The 12,899-nt window shown below is 41.7% G+C and overlaps 1 protein-coding gene across 9 annotated transcripts in view; it reads right to left on the minus strand.

Moving 5' to 3' along the window:
• Nucleotides 1-12,899, minus strand: part of NAALADL2 (N-acetylated alpha-linked acidic dipeptidase like 2) — a 1,439,631-nt gene that overhangs the window by 34,836 nt on the left and 1,391,896 nt on the right. The gene's annotated exons all lie outside the window — the stretch shown is intronic.

A 12,899-nucleotide genomic window follows, 5' to 3' on the forward strand; every position in this document is an offset into this window, starting at 1 on the left:
ACCCCATGGGAGACCAGGATAAGTATCTGGCTCCTGCCTTCATATCAGCGCGGTGCGCCGGCTGCAGCGCACTGGCCGCGGCGGCCATTGAAGGGTGAACCAACAGCAAAAGGAAGACCTTTCTCTCTGTCTCTCTCTCTCACTGTCCACTCTGCCTGTCAAAAAAAAAAAATCCTAATTATGATAAGTGAGATTAAGCAGAGAAATGTCCCTTCCCTTTTAATTGCATCTAAGATTTATGGAAATCTGAAAGAAGAGACAACATTTTCAGACAAGATAATTGTATTGATTCAAGAACATAGGGCATATCATTTTGCCAGAGCTGTTGCCTCATAGATTCATTTTAGCAGCCATCAGTGTTAGAAGACATAACTCTGCCATTGTAGAAGAAATGAAACTTAGTAAGCATTTGGGAAAATTGAACTCATATAATATTTAGCTATATTAATACTAAAACCTAACTGAATTCATTGAAGATTTTGGAGAAATCAGGTCCAAATTCCATTTCTGCCATACATAAATATTAACTTATACTAAGCCTTAGTTTTCTTATGTCTAAAAGGAATAATAAGACCAATCTGGCAAAATTGTTGTAAGGGTTACAAATGATACAGGAAAATTGTACAGCACAATGCGTGGTACAAAGTAAATTCTTCCCTGTGACAAGAATTAGTGTAAGTCTTCATGTTATTACAGACACAATTCACTCTTTGACTGCCAACGTTTCTTAACTTGCAAATGTGACAACAGTCAACTTTTCACTTCACATTAAATGGAAAGAAACTTCACAGTTTCTTTTTTTATAAAGTCCAAACTGTGTGCACGTGAATTTCTAGTTTGTTTCCAATAGACTGGATCTCACCTTACTTAGCCTGATGGTTGTCAATAGAAAATTTTTAGACGGGTGTTTAAATGTCTCAACAAATTGGATGGGAATGTTATTTGTCACAATCAGACATACTGTTGTGTTTTAGTATTAACAACATGAATTATGGAAAAGATGAAGCCTGAATTTTAATATATTAAATTCATTTCTCTTAAAACTTAGGAGTCTGTTTGCTCCTTTTAGAAGTACAATCTTTAAAAATACGAAAGAGATACATAATTACTAAGCTAATGTATATGTTTATTCATAAAGGGTAAAACAGATGATATATAATGGGCAACAATTTAGATTTTGTATATGAGCCAGGTCTTCAACCTTCTCTTGGAAACTTTACATTGTGTAGATTATAAAACTCTGTATTCCTACATAGATCTTTTTGAGCAAGTGGCTGCTATTAAAATATTTTAAAAGCATTATGGTAATTCTTAATCACTAGTTATTTCTTCCTAGTCTAAAGAAACCAGAGGCATTGCTGGTAGAATTAATGACAAGAGAAACAATGGTGGGATTTTCATTCCATTCAGACCACCCACACCTCACTGAAAGAAAGAGTACAACCCCAGCCAAGTAGTCATTATCCCAATCAAACACTGCACATGAGGTTTTATTAGTACTTATGTAACTGACTCTAATTAAAACACCGTGAAAACTATATAATGAGAGCACTGCTATTCTGAAATGTTTTTGGTGGGTTGGATTTCAACCTCTTAAAATTCTTAAAATCAAATGTAGGTCTTGTATATGTAGCTAGAAAAACTGGTCATAGTGTAGATGAGAAATGTGTTTTTTGTTAGTTCTGTCTGATGTCATTACTTGCCTAAATGCAAACTAGTTCCTACATTATACAAAAACAAAGTGTGCAGAGCTTATGTGTTTAAAAAGCACTCTTAAAGGATTGCTTGCTTTGTTTATTCCTGGTTCAAGGCAGAACCAGCTTGACATTTACATTGCTATGTTCCTGCCTTCAAGGATGATAATGAAAAATTGTTCTGGCTTGGATTAGCTTGAAATGGCCCTCTGAATCTCTACAAGGACATTCCATCTATCTCTGAAAAAACCTTCCTTTACCAGGAACCTGCTGCCATTCCCTTCATAAGGACACAAAGCATACATACATGTGCAGGCAACATGTATGCAGATAGAGTCCTTCAAGTTACAAATGGGCTTCACTTCCTTAAAACCCAACTATGGCCTTTGGAACTCAGAATACTTCCAAAGAGATATTCATAATATTATAAATACAGTTACCAAGATAGCTTCTTAACTAAGTCTACTTAACTAAGTCTACTTAACTAAGATGTAGCTGAATTACTGTATATTTAGACAGAATGATATAAACAATACTACAGCATAATCAGTAGTTCTCTTTTAAAGATAATAGTTAGCCTTTAATCCACACCTAATGCAGTGTTTGAGAATGTTCACTTTCCCTTTGCGCTCCATTTATACCTAGGAGCCAGCAATAGTTCATGTCTGCTTCCTTTTCCATATCCCACAAATCTAAACCACTGAAATAAATCTAACAGTGCATCTCTGGGTCTCCTCTCTGATGCCACATCAACTTTCCTATCCTGGGTAATATTCCTTTAAAATCCTCCCTAACCACAGTGTGTGTGTGTGTGTGTGCGTGAGAGAGAGAGAGAGAGAGAGAGACAGAGACAGAGAGACAGAGAGACAAAGAGTCCATTTATCAGAATGTGGAGGAGTGGAAACACTAATTATATTTTGTTTAACCGCTATTCCCTTAAATGTGTAGAATGACTAAATATGGGATTTATAAAGATATTCTACCCAAATTTAAGGATGAGAGGGCATATTAGTATATATTGCTCTCATACGTTCAAGTTGTCTATTAATAGGAAACCTTTACCAAACATATTTTTGCTGACAGCAGCTTTGAAATTTTGTGGTTTTCTATTTGTACAATAATAGTTGAAAGTAAAAAGATCTTTTTATGCCTGTGCTGTTTAATGTAGTGACTTAAAAATGAAGTGATGGAAATATTTAGTGCTTTCACATTTTAAGACTACATAGGATGGTAAACAGGTGAGTGAAGAAAGGAAACAGCAGAGACACAACAGCAGCCTCAAGAACCTATGCCCTCAAACATTGCAGTAATTAGAGATGAGGCCAGGAACTTTGCTCCAAAAGTAAGGAAACATGCATATTCATAAGATATTTCATTTTAATCATGAAATGAGTGGTTCAAATTTCAAAACATATGGGAGAATCTGGTATAAAATATGACAGAACTTACAACAGCATTCCCTGAATACCTAAAGAAAGTGATTTTTAAGAAAGCTTTTCTATGAAAATAGTTTTTCATTCAGAAGAACCAGATATATTTTGGAGGCTAATTCAACTTAAATATCCTATTTGTTCCCCCCCCTCAAAAATCAAATTTAATTCTATTCTCTCTTCCAAAAGAAAACAAGCAGGCGTCAGTGGTATTGCACCGTGGGTTAAGCCACTGTCTGCAATGCCGGCATCCCATTTGGGTAGGAGCCAGTTCAAATCCTGGCTACTCCACTTCCAATCCAGCTCCCTACCATTGAACCTGGAAAAGCAGCAGAGGATTGCCCACATGCCATGTGGGAGACCCAGGTGAAGCTCCGGGCTCCTGGCTTTGGCCTGGCCCAGCCCTGGCTGTTGCAGCCATTTGGGGAGTGAATCAGAGGATGGAAGTTCTCTCCCCCAACTTCAAGTAAATAAATAAATGAATAAAATCTTTAAAAAGAACATAGACAAACAAAATCTCCTTATTTTCTATGGTATGTTGCAACCTCTTCAACTGGCAAGCAATTATTAAGTGTTTAGTAACAGAAGGGATTATATATTGCAAACTAAAAATAGGAGAAACATCACACTGAATCAGCCTGAAGAAAGAGAGCTGACGTCACTCAATTTGTAAATATTTTTATCTTGGGGAAGAGACATTGGCAATGAGAATGTTATCAGAATCTGAAGTAATAACAGTCGAATAGTACCAAATATCATTTTATTTTGTAATATTGTGTAGGATTAAATAGTTCAGAGATTATCTTCTCATATTTTATCCTCTTGTAATCCAATTTTATTCTAATATTAGAATATTGTTCAATATTCTATAGAATATTCTGTTATAGAATATTCTGTATATTCTATAGAATATTTTATATTATTCTAATATTAGAATATATTATATATTCTATATTCTAATATTAATAGCTATTTGCGATTTCCTGAGAAATTGATGCTTAGAGACATTAATTAGCTTACTACAGGTCATCTGAAAAGTAAGACAGAAGTAAAAAAGTAAAGGTAAACAAAGTTTCTCGCTTAAATAAATCTTTTCCTGCTTTTATAAACGCCCAATTCACTGCTTTTCCTACAATATCATTTTTAGATTGTGTGAATAATGAAAGCTGTTTAAAACAATACAAAAAGTATCAGTAGGTTATATGACAAAAGAACAAAAGAAATTTAATGAAAAAGCATAGTCTTAACAAACAGCATTGGACACCAGGACATCCACCTTAACCAAACAAAAGAAAAAAGGCTATAGACACAGATATTATGCCTTTCACAAAAATTAACTCAAAATGGATTATAAACATAAATATAAACACAAAACATAAAACTCTTAGAAGGTCACATAGGAAAAAAATCGCGGTGACTTTGGGTTTGATAATGACTTTTCAGTACAACACAAAAAGCACAATACATGAAAGAAAAAAAAAGTAAACTAGATTTTGTTAAAATTAGAAACTTCTACTCCACAAAAAAATGCATCTAAAAAATACAAGGACAAGCCATAGACTAGGACAAAATCTTTGTAAACACGTATTTGGTAGACAGTAGTTTCAAAAATATAGACTTTTAAAACTTACCAGCAAGAAAACAAGCAACTCAATTTTTAAAATGGGCAAACAGAATAAACAGATATTATGGAAAACATACAGATGGAAAACAAGCATAAAAAAGATAGTCTGTATAATATGAGCATGCCATCAAGAAATTACAAATACACACAAGAAGTTATGTTGACATACACCTATTAGAATATCTAAAGTCCAGGCCGGCGCTGAGGCTCACTTGGCTAATCCTCTGCCTGCGGCACCGGCACCCCGGGTTCTAGTCCTTGTTGGGGCACCGGGTATTAATCCCAGTTGCCCCTCTTCCAGGCCAGCTCTCTGCTGTGGCCCAGGAGGGCAGTGGAGGATGGCCCAGGTCCTTGGGCCCTGCACCCGCGTGGGAGACCAGGAGGAAACACCTGGTCCTGGCTTCGGAGTGGCACAGCGCGGCCATAGCGGCCATTTGGGGGGGTGAACCAACGGAAAAGGAAGACCTTTCTCTCTGTCTCTATCTCAATGTCTAACTCTGCCTGTCCAAAAAACAAACAAACAAACAAACAAAAAAGAATATCTAAAGTCCAAATCACTGACAACCACAGATATTGGTAAGGATCTGGGGCAACAGACAGCCTCATATCCTGCTAAGAGGGAAAAACGGTGCAGTCACTTTAGACAGTTCAGCAGTTTCTCTCAAAGGCACAGATTCACCATATGATGAGCAGCTGTGCTGTTTGCCATTTACACAAAAGAATTCAAATGGATGTCTGCGCATAAAATACAAACTGCTCAGCAAGGTATATGGCTGCTTTATTCATAACTGTCAAAACAGGAAAGCAACCAAGATATTCTTCAATTGGCGAGTGTATACACATATTGTGATACATCTACAAAATGGAATATTATTCAGTGACAAAAAGAGTATGCATGTTGCTAGTAATATTAAGACAATGCTAAGTGAAAGAAACCAATCTGACAAGTTTTTATTCTGTATGACACAATTACATGATCTGCTGTAAAGGCAGACAGTGTGGAGACAGCAAAAAGATGAGCAACTGCCGAGGCACAGGGAACAGGAAGAGATAGAGGAGTACACGGAGCGCAAGACTTTATACGCCAACAGAGCTACTTTGTCTGAGGCTATACTAATGAATACATTGTCTCTGCACATTTCTCAAAACCTATAGGACATATAACAAGAAGACAAGGAGGAGCAGCAAGATGGCAGCTGAGTGAGGACTCCAGTGATCGTCTCCCCATTGAGACATCAATTTCATATCCCAATCTACCCTAAAACAGCTGGGGAAGCCAGGAGGGAGAAAAACATGCATTGAAGAAGTCAGAAAAGGAAGAGGTGTCTGAATCTTCCCTACCTTGACTAAAAGCACAATGTAGAGAGAAATGCATCCTGCTGTGGAACCCAGAAGGAATTAAGTCCAGGCCATAGTACCAGACCCTGCATCAGGACCACCGTAGTGAAATCCAGCGCTGGGCACAGCCTCACAATTCTTATTTCCAAACCAGTACCTGTGGATTAAGCCTCTGGAACTGCATTAGCTAGGAAGCCAGGGGACTGGCTCCAGTACCCCTCCCCCAACCTTAGGCGGCACAGCATGGAGGAAAACCCCAGCCCTGGGAAGAAGGACAGGAAAGGAAGCGTGGAAATACACACTACAGAGCAGAGATGCAGCACAGCCCTATGAAGGTAGACACTAAGCCACAGCATCTTCTGTTTTATTTTGAGATCAACCATGAACCAAGAGAGAGCTTTGCTCAGGAGGAAATGGGTAAGCATTAGCCCCATGTCAGTCCCCACTAATGTCACAGATACCTGAGACATTTATTGCTGATGAGCCTTGTTGCCCTCACTGTCGCTCCCCCTCTTCGTGGAGGAACGACACTAAGCCCTGCCTAGGCTTCATATCCGAGTCACGGCACCATTATGTCGCTCCCCCTCTTCGTGGAGGAACGACACAGGACCCTGCGCTGTTCTTTTCGTCTGCTCGGCCCTCCCCGGGTTTGCTGCTGGTTCTTCCCGGGTTGGCTACTGTCCCTTCCACCTCCGTGGAAGGGCGGTTCCCCCTGCCACATTCCCCACTTCCGCAGGGGAGCGGCACACCGCCGGCCGGCTCTTTCGGGGGCTGCACGGGTTCCCTTAGATGTTCCCCATAGATGTTCCTGGTGCATGCCGTCTCTCTCCTCCTTTATAGTCCTCCTCCGCCAATCCCAACTCGGCTGAGTACGCTGCTCTCCAATCAGGAGCAAGTCCTACAGTTAATTGGTTGAACTGGAGGCAGCTGTGCGGAAGCTGTTTACTTCTCTCCCAGCGCCATATTGTGGGAGAGCAGATGCATAGAATAAGTCCTAATTCGAGTAACTTAGTCTAGTCCGGATTGCTCCCCACAGATCCCCCTTTCTTTTTATTTTTTAGCGTTGATACGCGCCTGTCTTCGGTGTCCCGCGGCACACACTCTGCTCTACTTGCTAGCGTTGCCACAGGCTCTTACAAGTCCTATCAATCAGGAAAACCGAATCCGGGTCCTCTCTTCGCCATTGTGAGGAGGTTTTTAGGCGCTGATGCGTGCCTGTGTTCAGTGCCCTGCAGCGCATGCTCTACTCTGCTAGAACTGCCTGCAGGTGTTTACAAAACCTATCAGGCAAACCGAATCCAAGCCTTCTCATTGCCGTATTGTGGGGGAGACTTATTAGTGTTGGTTTGTGCCTATCTTCGGTGACCTGCAGCTCATACTCTGGTCGAGCTTTGCTGGCGCTTACCGCCTTAAATCAGGCAGACCGAATCCAAGCTTAATATTGTTGTATTGTGGGGAAGCCTTACTGATGTTAATTCGTGCCTGTCTTCGGTGACCTGCGGCGCATAAGCTGCTAGCTGCCCGCAGGTGCTCATCGCCTCACTTGATTGGGCAGACCGAATCCAAGCCTTCTAATTGCCATGTTGAGGGGAGGCCTTTCTATTTCTCTATTTCTCTATCTCCGGGCATTCCTATTTCTCCCATTCCACTTCTATCTTCCAGCATTCCCATTTCTCTTTTACTTCACTTCCAAACTTCTGTTTCTCTTATCCCCGCAGCTTCCCGGCACCTCGCCCCGCCGGCGGGTTCCCGGCTCTGCACCGCTTCAGCCCGCGCGCCTCTCTCATCTGCGCAGCTTCCCGGCTTTGCGCGGCTCGGCTTTGCGAGGCTCGGCTTTGCGCGCTCCGCGGTCTCCACGCTTAACCCTTTCGCGTCTGAACCACGGCCTACGCCAGCGTTCCCTATCTATTCACGCCCCGTGCTCTCTCTGCACGCGGCGGCTTCCGCGAGTAACACAGCGTAGCTTGCGTCTCCACCACTAGCATTCAATCCAAGTTCCCCGGGCTAGCCTGGCGAATTCAACCCAGCGTACGTCTCCGCCCCACGATTTGGCTTCCCGTCCTTTGCTCCCCGGGCTAATCAGACGGATCCCAACCTGGCTTGCGTCTCAGCTTCTAGTTTCAACTTTTCGCCCCCTATTCCCGGGCTAACTTGAGAATCCCAAAGTGGCTTTCGTTTCCGCCTCGGCCTGCCCCCCGCGGCTTCAATTTCCCTAACATTTTTCTCTACCCGGTATGTTTCCCCAAGCTTTCTTCCAACAATACTCCTCCCTCATTTCTCCTGGCCTCTCCCCACAGTCTGCATCCGAGTCTGTTTGTTCTAGCTTTCACTTTCGCTTTCGACCTTAGAGATTTCTCCCAGCTTCCCCCCGTAGTCCGTATCCGAGTCTATGCCTAGGCTTTCAATAGCTTCTTCCGGCTCCTTTTTCGTCCGGCTTTTCCCTAGGCTGTTTGCTAGTTTCTCTCTCCGATATTTTCCCTAGTTCTTCCCGTTTCTTCCCTCCTAAGTTTGCTATCCGTCCTGGGTTTCCTATCCGAGTTAGGTTTCCTATCCGAGTCACGTTTCTTCCCTCCTAAGTTTTCTATCCGTCCTAGGTTTCCTATCCGAGTCACGGCACCATTATGTCGCTCCCCCTCTTCGTGGAGGAACGACACTAAGCCCTGCCTAGGCTTCATATCCGAGTCACGGCACCATTATGTCGCTCCCCCTCTTCGTGGAGGAACGACACAGGACCCTGCGCTGTTCTTTTCGTCTGCTCGGCCCTCCCCGGGTTTGCTGCTGGTTCTTCCCGGGTTGGCTACTGTCCCTTCCACCTCCGTGGAAGGGCGGTTCCCCCTGCCACATTCCCCACTTCCGCAGGGGAGCGGCACACCGCCGGCCGGCTCTTTCGGGGGCTGCACGGGTTCCCTTAGATGTTCCCCATAGATGTTCCTGGTGCATGCCGTCTCTCTCCTCCTTTATAGTCCTCCTCCGCCAATCCCAACTCGGCTGAGTACGCTGCTCTCCAATCAGGAGCAAGTCCTACAGTTAATTGGTTGAACTGGAGGCAGCTGTGCGGAAGCTGTTTACTTCTCTCCCAGCGCCATATTGTGGGAGAGCAGATGCATAGAATAAGTCCTAATTCGAGTAACTTAGTCTAGTCCGGATTGCTCCCCACACCTCACAAGCCCTGACCAGCTGTGGAGCAGCTGTCTTGCTCTGGACAAACAGCCCATTCCCCACTGTGTTTCCCTCATCTAGGCTCTTGTTATATGAAGCCACCCTGAGACCCCAGCCACCAAAGATATTTTGAATCTGCTGCTCCCAGCAGTCCCACAGACCTATTCCTCTGAGCCAGTGAGGAGGTCCCAGCTGTCCCCCAACTGTCCGGCAAAGAATTTGGCCCAGCAAAGAACTTGGTAACACACCCTGAGTAGTTTAACCTATAGCAAGCCCCATTAACACCCTCCTGCTGTCCTAGAAACTGCCAATCGATCTTATCCATGTGCTGCTGGCTCCAGGAAGCATCTAGAGAACTCCCCCTGAGTGGCTTGGCCTACAGAGACCCAGAGAAAATAATGACCACCTATATACTCATGGCCCTGGATCTGAGCTACAGCCTTTCCTGAGTTGCTCAATTAACCATGGCCTCCAAGAAGCAGCTGGGTGGTCCTGCAGTTGAGTGGGCCTACGGCAGTTGAGCTGACCAACCACAGGAGCTTCCCCAATGGTGCCCTGGGAAGCAGCTCAGCAGACCTTCCTGGGCAGGGTTAGCTCCTGAAGGCCCTGAGAAGCTGCCTGTGCAGCTTGTAGACACAGACAGGTACTCCATCTGGGCTCACTGTTGCAACTCAGTCACTGTGCAGTCCTCAGTCACTGACAGCCAGCCCATCCCACCATGGGACACTGCTATTGATGTGGCTGACAGAGATTGAGTTCCGAGCTCTTGGCTTCAACCTGGCCTATCCCCAGCTGTTGTGGGCATTCGGAGTGAAAGAGCAGATAGGAGATCTCTGTCTACCTCCCATTCATCTCATTCTCTCTCTCTCTCTCTCTCTCTCTCTCTCTCTCTCTCTCTCTTCCTTTCAAATAAATGAAATTAATTATTTTTGGAAAGACAAAGAAAATTATAAAAACAGAAATATAAATATGCCAAGTCATTATTCACAAGTGCCTCTCCATCTGATGTGGAGCAGAATTCTTACAACCAGGAAGGAATAGGGTGAAATATTCAAAGTTCCAAAAGAAAAACAAACAAACAAAATATGGCAAGCAAACAAACAAACAAATAAAAACCCCCTGCAAGCCAAGGATGTAAAATTATCCTTTAGAAATGAAGGCTGAAGCAATTTCTCCATGACAAAGACTGAAGGAATTTATCACTGCAAGGCCAAATCAGAGGTACTCAAGGAAATTCTACATTAGAAGTAAAATGATGATAACTACCATCAAAAGCATAAATCTCAGATACACAAAAGGGAAAGAGAAGAAAAATCTTATGATTCATATTTTATTTTCACTTTTTTCTGAATCTGTTAGTGAAGATTTTTTGTATTTGCATTAATTAGGACTGTACTTGTATGTTTTTGCACTTTTTTTTTATTTTGAAAGGCAGAGACAGAGAGAGACAGAGAGATCTTCAGCCAATGATACAATGATTTACACTCCAAAGTTCAGCAATAGTAAGGCTAGGTCAGCCCGAACTCAGTAGTTGCAAACTTCAGCCAAACACAGGTGTGGCAAAACCCAAATATTTCAAGTATCCCTACTGCTCTCCAGGGTTAACATTAACAGGAAGCTGGAATCAGAGCAGAGCTGGGACTTGAACGCAGGTACTCTGAAATGGGATGTGAGCATCCCAAAGGTCATCTTCTATTTTTGTTTTTGTACTCATTTGGTTTTGATATCAGGCCAATGCTGGTCTCTTGAAACAAGTTTGGAAGCATTTTATCCTTCTCTATTTTCTGAAATAGCATATTGTTGTGCTATTATTTATTTAAATGTTTGATAGAATTATCAGTGTAACTATTTAGGACTTTAGTTACCCCTAGGGGAATACTGTTATGATAAATTTAATTTTTAAAATACATAAGGGGCTATTACAATTTTTCCTTTCCATGCCTGTTTTTGAATTGTATTTTTGAAGAAATATGTGCATTTCAATAAATTTCAGTATGTACATTAGCAAAAAATTCCTTAACATCCTTAAAAATTAAAAATAGAGCTATCTTATGATCAGGTAATACCATTTCTGAGCATATATCCAAAGGAAAATAAAATCAGTTTGGCAAAGTGACATCTGTACCTCTATGTTATTATAGCAATATTCACAATAGCAGGTTACAAAATCAACCTGCTCCCATCAACAGGTGAATGGACAGAGAAAATTCACTATGCATACAAAAAGGAATAATATTCAGACATAAAAATGTTAAAATACTATCATTTGCAGCAACAACATTGTTGCAAATAGAGGACACTGTTAGGTGAAATAGATCAGGCACAGGAAGACAAATACTGAATGATCTCACAAGTAAGTGGTGTCTAAGTAAATTGGTCTCATAGAGTTTAAAGTAGAACAGTAGTTACCAAATGGTGTTGAGGTGGTAGGGGATGATGGGGATAGGTTAGGTTAGTCAGTGTGGTCAATGTTGCAACTAGATAGGAGGAATGGTTCTGGTGTTCCAATGTACACTAGTTTGACTATTGTAGGAGAAATGACAAATGCTTGCGCTGATAGATACACTAATTACTGTAATTTGATCATTTTATAATGTATATATGAATTGAAACCTTGCACTGTAGCCCATAAATATGTATGGGCAGTAATATGTCAATCAAATATTTTAAAACTATAAGGAGGCATTTAGCCTAATGGTAAAGTGCTCACACTCCACACTGCAGTACCAGGGTTCAATTCCTGCCTGGCTCCTGATTCCAACTAATGCAGACCCTAAAAGACAGTAGAGATGGCTCAAGTATAGGGTTCCTGATACACACATGGAGACTTAGACAATGTTTCTGGCTACTGACTGCGGCCTCAATTCCAATCGCAGCCCAGACCCAGCTCTAGCCACTGTAGACCTCTTGGCAATGAACCAGAGGATGGGAGCACCATCTTTCTGACTCTGTATATCTCTTTCTCCTTCTCAAATTTAAGTAAATAAGAAATTTTAAATATTACAAAACAAATAAATTTAAAACAAAGCCACAAAGACTAAACTTTAATATAAACTGTAGACTTCAATTAATAATGCTACTTGAATACAATCTTAATAATAGAAATATTTTTTGTAGGTGGGTTGAAATGTTATATGGGGATTCTCTGTACTTTCTCTTACATTTTTCTCTAAATCTAAAACTGCTCTAAAAAATAAGTGTATTTTTTTAAAGAAAAGTATGTTATGATAGGAAATTCACAGCTTTGCCAGGTCAGACTGGTTATTCTCCCTTTGCATAGTAGTAATTATGGGGAGTTGAGAAGAATTCTAACGAGAAAACACAGATGCTGGGAGTCTGCTATCCAGACAAGTCAGTCCCCAGGGATGGTACAGCAGTGCCTCTTGTAATCAAAGGGAAAGAAGGAGTGAGACAGAAGATTCTTTTGAAAATACATAATACCTTCCCTATCCAGGAGCAACAAATCAAATTTCACACTGCTGGATTTTGACACTAGCAACATTATTGTGATGGTTTATAATTTTTGAATGTACTTTCACTTTTGGGTCCTTGTCATACATGTTGTTTAATCTACTCTACTACAGCCCAAGCCTCATATTTTCAGAACACTTTGCTGTTTTTCACTTATGCTGTTGTGGTCTCTCCTTGTGCTCT

This window comes from Oryctolagus cuniculus, chromosome 4 (genome assembly GCF_051225735.1).
Source record: "Oryctolagus cuniculus isolate XC-2025 breed Fujian yellow rabbit chromosome 4, ASM5122573v1, whole genome shotgun sequence".
Classification (NCBI taxonomy): Eukaryota; Metazoa; Chordata; class Mammalia; order Lagomorpha; family Leporidae; genus Oryctolagus; species Oryctolagus cuniculus.